The following is a 7,276-nucleotide window of genomic DNA, read 5'->3' as shown; positions in this document are numbered from 1 at the left end:
GCTCCTTTCTCTTTTTTCTTTTTTTGTTAATTTAAATCGAACAAAAAAGAGCAGTAATACATTCATAGAATGGTTTTTAAAAAATACACTCAAAGAATGTTTTTTAAAAATAATTCATAGAATGGCTTTAAAAAATACATTCAAAGAATGACTTTAACAAATACATTCAGAGAATTGCTTTTTAAAAAATACATTCAAAGTATGGCTTTTATCAATACATTCTAGGTATGGCTTTTATTAATAAATTCAAAGAATGGCCATCTTATCAAGACAGTACACCCAAACATCTAGGTTCTTATCAAGACAGTACACCCAAACATCTAGGTTCTTATCAATATCAAGACAGTACACCCAAACATCTAGGTTCTTATCAAGACAGTACACCCAAGCATCTAGGTTCTTATCAATATCAAGACAGTACACCCAAACATCTAGGTTCTTATCAAGACAGTACACCCAAGCATCTAGGTTCTTATCAAGACAGTACACCCAAACATCTAGATTCTTATCAAGACTGTACACCCAAGCATCTAGGTTCTTATCAAGACTGTACACCCAAGCATCTAGGTTCTTATCAATATCAAGACAGTACACCCAAACATCTAGGTTCTTATCAAGACAGTACACCCAAGCATCTAGGTTCTTATCAAGACAGTACACCCAAACATCTAGGTTCTTATCAAGACTGTACACCCAAGCATCTAGGTTCTTATCAAGACTGTACACCCAAGCATCTAGGTTCTTATCAAGACTGTACACCCAAGCATCTAGGTTCTTATCAAGACAGTACACCCAAACATCTAGGTTCTTATCAAGACAGAACACCCAAGCATCTAGGTTCTTATCAAGACAGAACACCCAAGCATCTATGTTCTTATCAAGACAGTACACCTAAGCATCTAGGTTCTTATCAAGACAGAACACCCAAGCATCTAGGTTCTTATGAATATCAAGACAGAACACCCAAGTATCTAGGTTCTTATCAAGACAGTACACCCAAGCATCTAGGTTCTTATCAAGACAGAACACCCAAGCATCTAGGTTCTTATCAAGACAGTACACCCAAGCATCTAGGTTCTTATCAATATCAAGACAGTACACCCAAGCATCTAGGTTCTTATCAAGACAGAACACCCAAGCATCTAGGTTCTTACCAATATCAAGACAGTACACCCAAGCATCTAGGTTCTTATCAAGACAGAACACCCAAGCATCTAGGTTCTTATCAATATCAAGACAGTACACCCAAGCATCTTGGTTCTTATCAAGACAGAACACCCAAGCATCTAGGTTCTTATCAAGACAGAACACCCAAGCATCTAGGTTCTTATCAATATCAAGACAGTACACCCAAGCATCTTGGTTCTTATCAAGACAGAACACCCAAGCATCTAGGTTCTTATCAAGACAGAACACCCAAGCATCTAGGTTCTTATCAAGACAGAACACCCAAGCATCTAGGTTCTTATCAAGACAGTACACCCAAGCATCTAGGTTCTTTTCAAGACAGAACACCCAAACATCTAGGTTCTTATCAAGACAGAACACCCAAACATCTAGGTTCTATCAAGACAGTACACCCAAACATCTAGGTTCTTATCAAGACAGAACACCCAAACATCTAGGTTCTTATCAAGACAGTACACCAAAACGTCTAGGTTCTTATCAAGACAGTACACCCAAACATCTAGGTTTCTTATCTCAAAAGTTGAAAGCACAGATTTTCTTTTCTATCACGAACTGCCAGCTTCCTTATGTCCATGTAGTGCGGAATCTTTGACTTCTTTGACTCAATACTATATTTAGACCCACACATAAGTCAGCTCTGCAAGGGTCTTTATCTGCAGCTGCGCAGATTAGGCCAGATCCGACCATTTTTAACAACGGAGTCAACAAAAACGCTAGCTGTGACATTCATACTCTCCCGCCTTGACTACTGTAACGCCGTGCTGGCTGGTATACCTGATGACAAAATAGCCAAACTGTAACGTATACAGAACAACGCCGCACGAATAGTCCTTAGAAAAACAAGACGAGATTCTGCTACTACACTCTGCACTCGCTCCATTGGCTTCCCGTGAAAGCGAGAATCGATTACAAGGTCGCCACACTTTGTCATCAGTGTTTATATAACAATGAGATGCCCTTGTACCTTAGCGAACTGATTACTCCATATGTCCCCCAGAGAGCCCTGCTCTAAATGGACTCAACGCTTTTAGTAGTGCCACGTTTCTCCCTTAAAAGCTACGGTCTGCGTGCTTTTTCAGTTCACGGACCAAAAGTTTGGAACTCACTCCCCATTGATCTCAGACAGACAACATGCTATACAACTTTTAAGAAGAACATTAAGACCTACTTGTTTAAAACTTTTTTAGATTAGTTTTAATCAGTAAAGTGCGAAGTTCGAGCGCATTAAGCCCTCTGGCAGCAATTTTCAAGTTTGTATTTTTATAGCACCGTAACGGTCTGACCTATGAAAAAACTCATGGTATCTCTGAATTCCTCGTCCTTATTTCTATAAAAATAGATTGGATTTAATGTATCACTAGGCTTAGTTAAAATTAAATACGAAGTCAAAGAAGTGTAGGGTAAGTATCGCCAAGCGTACTTTTCTTCGAGCGGATTTTTCTCCAGTTAGTAAGCTCGATCGGGTTGAAAAACAGATATTTTACAAAGAGAATTAGATGAATTACAGAAATGGGAATCAAATTGGAGCATGTCTTTCCACCCAGAAAAATGTCAGTTGTTAAGAGTAACAAAAAAACTAAAACAAATTAATTCCACTTATCTTATTCATGGCAAACCAGTAACACAGACTAAAAACGCAAAATACCTAGGTGTTATAATAAATGAAAAAATGTCACGGAATCCACATATTGATGAAACTACAAAAAAATCAAACAAAGCATTAGGATTTATTAAAAGAAATTTCTATAAATCAAATAAGAACATAAAACTAAAATGTTATTTAACCTTGGTTAGGCCAATAATAGAATATGCATCCTCCGTTTGGGACCCCTCAACTCAAGAAAACATTAAAAAACTGGAACAGACACAAAATAGAGCAGTGAGATTCATAACAAACGAATATTCACATTTGACACCTTAAGTAAAATCATTAAATTTAGAAAGCCTTCAGGACAGAAGGCTCAAAAGTAAAGTAGCAATCATACATAAAACACTGAACCATAATCTTCAAATACAAAAACAAAATTTAATAAAATACTCTGAAAGACACAAAGATAAAGGCACATTCCTCGTCCCATATGCTAGGACAAATTTGTACAAACACTCCTTCTTCCCTAGTGCTATTAGAGCATGGAATGGGTTGCCTGAGCTAGCCAGGAAAACCAGTGACTTGGCTGAATTTAAGTCATTGGTTAATATGCATGACTAAATGCATGACGCGTAGGACGTAATCATCTTCTTTTTTGAAGTAACGTCTGTATCATATAAGATAAGATAAGATGGAAGGTTCGAGCAGATCAAAGAAAATATATCTAAAAACATGTTTTAATATTTAATTTTTACTATAAAGTCATTTTCTTTTTACTCCAGCGCAAGAACACCATCCATTGCACCATTTCCCACCCTCCACAATTAAAATAGTCTCTTTGAGCTGAAGAGCCATCAGACTTAAAAATAGCCTTAATCCCATTACCCATTTCCTTCACTACCGGGTAGTAAAAAAGAATAATTCCACACCTCCTGAGTTTGACCTCACCATGAACTTAGCTTTTACAAGGAAAAGGAAATAGTATGTGTCGGAAGTAAAGAAAAAAGGTGCATGCGCAGTAGCAAAATAGTAGTAATTTGGTAAACATTCAAATAAAAAAGTGAACTGTTCGAACCTCTTGTCAATTCGGGACCTATCGAACTTCGCACTTCGCACTAATTGTCGTGTTTGTGTTTGTAATGTTATTACAGTGCCTTGAGCCTACATTTTGTTTGTTAACAGCGCTTTATAAATACAATTATTATTATTATCAATATCAAGACAGTACACCTAAACATCTAGGTTTCTTTCAAGGTACTGTAGAAATGACATGAGCTACCACTTACACAGACATTGTTACAGTTATCAAAACTTTCCTATTTGGTACGTCAGATTATGGTCAGATACATTAAAAAACAACCTTAAATAGCTTTATGGATATAAATCTCTAGTAATAATGAGTTTTGTATTTTCATATTGAACACTGACACCATCTTTGAAACAACCGACATAAGCTGAGCAAATAATCAAAGCCAAAGCCATGGGCGTAGCCAGGATTTTTTTTCGGGGAGGGTTTTGGGGGGGGGGACCCCCCCATCCCCGGCGAAAAAAAAATATATGTGTGTGTGTGTGTACATAATTAATCTTTATTACATTCTGACCCTTTCGGAAGACGTTTATTGTTTATTGTAGATTCCCCGCCCTTGCTAGCAAGGGGGTCTGGGGGAGTTCGCAGTGCTCCCCCAACGCGGGGCGAAGCCCCGCCGCCGAGCACTATTTCTGGTATTGAAAGCCAACAAAATACATATTCTGAGGTATCTACAGTGCATTATCTTGCTATTAAAAAGTTTTATTTCAAAAAACCTAATGTGCTATTCTTACTGACTTAGACCCTCTCGCGCCGTTCGGCGCATTTTCCGACAAGCTGTTTCCGCAACTCTATTTTGCGTAATTCATTTTGTCTGAGAACATGTCCCGCAAAACCTCATGCGACGCTCTGTCACAACCTTACTAAGGTTTCGACTCCCAGTTCGGCATATGATTTCTTTGATTTAGACCCGATCTCTACGACTGACTCCTAAAATCTGTCTTAACCATCTTTGTTGAGACACATTTAATGATTTTCAATTTCGGCAGAAGACTATTCACACTTTTATAATGGAGCCCAAGCCACTGGTAGAAATTTGTAACCTTTCTTGACTACGCTCTTGGAATTACATGCCTGTATTTCGCTTTAGATTTTATATTGAAAAGGAAAGTTTTTTCGTCAAATCATCTGTTGAGGGGTTTTGAACTAAGAAATCTCTTGAATTTTTTTTGTTTTGTTTTTAATTCAAAACCCCATTTAGCTACGATCTTAGAATTTGGTGACTGTAGTTTGCTTTAAAATAATATTGAAGAGAGAGTTTTTCAACTCTGTAAGGGAATTTTAAACTCAAAACCATCTGGAGGGGTTTTAAACTTCAAAGAAAAAGCCATCTGGAGGAGGGGGATTTAAACTCGAAACCCCTTTGGCTACGCTCATAGATTTTATAGTGTGTAATTTGCTTTTTTTTTTATATTGAAGAGGTACTTTTTAGCTTCAAACCCCAACTGGAGGGGCTGGGGTTTAAACTCAAAACCCCTTTCGCTACGCTCATAGAATTTATAGTGTGTAATTTGCTTTTTTTATATTGAAGATGGGGTTTATCGTAAATTTTGGAGGGGGGGGGTTAAAATCAAAATCTTCCTCAACTGTGCTGTTGGAATTTGGGGATTGTTGTTTGCATTTTTTTTTTGTTTTGCTTTATAGAAGAGGGGGATTAAACTGCAAAAACCTCTGGTAGGGGGTTTAAAATTCAAAACCCCCTGTAGGGGGTTTTAAACTCAAAGCCCCCTGGTAGAGGGATTAGTATCTCAAAACCCCCTGATAGGGGTTTTTTAAATCTCAAAACCCCCTGGTAGGGGGATTTAAACTCAAAACCCCCTGGTAGAGGGTTTTTAACTCAAAACTGCCTCGGCTGTGCTGTGGTAAGTGATGATTTAGTATTAAAATCTCACCTAAAATAAACAAAATGAAAGCAAAAATCAGTCACTTAATTCCGTTCCCCCCCCCCCCCCCTGCGGGGGGATTTCATTTCGGGGGGGGGTTTGAACCCCAAGAACCCCCCCCTGGCTACGCCCATGGCCAAAGCTCAAATTGTCATGCATTCACATGTCTACTTATAATATACAAAGTGATCAATAGAAAACAGATGGTGTAAAGCTGCTCTGTCGACGGATAACGAGGGTGTCATGTGGCCGGCAAAACTTTTTTAACATATGTTGGTGTCACGTGGTTATCACGTGATTACTCAACTGTTGTTAGGGCCGTATGGAAGTAAGTGGAGGCCCAGGTGCATGTAAGAGGCCCCTACCTTTTGTTTTTTGAAAGCTTTAATAGTCTACTTAATAATAATAATTCTATCCTAAAAGCATGCCATATTTTAGAACAGGGATGCCCAGCCGTATTCGGCCTACGGTCCATTTTATTTTCTGTTTCTTAGGTCACGGGCCACATCAACGAAAAGATAAAAAAACAACAATTAACTAATTTTATTAATACCTGTGAATCTATTATTTACGATAATTAATAAGAAGTTTATCGGAAACCAACTTCTTCTCATCTGGCAGCATAAATAAATGAGACAGCTAGATGGAGCACTTAATCTAGATGTTCGTCCTTGCCCAAGTTTTGTAATCGCCTGCATCATTGAAAAGTTTTGTTCACAAGATAAGTGATTTTTGTAAGAGCCCCTACCTTTTGTTTTGAAAGCTTTAATAATCTACTTAAAAATAATAATTTAAAAAATAATTATTTACAGAGATACGGCGTAGAAATAATTTGTTTTCATAACTCAAAAGTTTGTCATGCAGGATGGCTTTTGAAGTCAAGCAGTTTCAGTTGCAGGTTTATCGTGGCAGTGGGTCACATTTAGACGCAGATAGATTTATCGTGGCAGTGGGTCACATTTAGACGCAGATAGATTTATCGTGGCAGTGGGTCACATTTAGACGCAGATAGATTTATCGTGGTAGTGGGTCACATTTAGACGCAGATAGATTTATCGTGGCAGTGGGTCACATTTAGACGCAGATAGATTTATCGTGGCAGTGGGTCACATTTAGACGCAGATAGATTTATCGTGGTAGTGGGTCACATTTAGACGCAGATAGATTTATCGTGGCAGTGGGTCACATTTAGACGCAGATAGGTTTATCGTGGCAGTGGGTCACATTTAGACGCAGATAGATTTATTGTGGTATTGGTCATATTGGACGCAGATAGATTTATCGTGGCAGTCATGGACGTAGCCAGGGGGGGGGGATCGGAATTTAGTGACTGATTTTTCGCTTTGATTTTGTTTATTTTAGATGAGACTTTAATACTAAACTATCACTTGCCCTAGCACAGTAAAGGAGGTTTTGAGTTTAAAACTCCCTACCAGGGGGTTTGAGTTTAAAACCCCCCTACCAGGGGTTTTCGCAGTTACATTCCCCTCTTCTAAAACACAAAACAAAAAAAAAGCAAACGACAATCCC

This window comes from Biomphalaria glabrata, chromosome 12, assembly GCF_947242115.1.
Source record: "Biomphalaria glabrata chromosome 12, xgBioGlab47.1, whole genome shotgun sequence".
Taxonomy (NCBI): Eukaryota; Metazoa; Mollusca; class Gastropoda; family Planorbidae; genus Biomphalaria; species Biomphalaria glabrata.
This window is presented reverse-complemented; position numbering follows the sequence as displayed.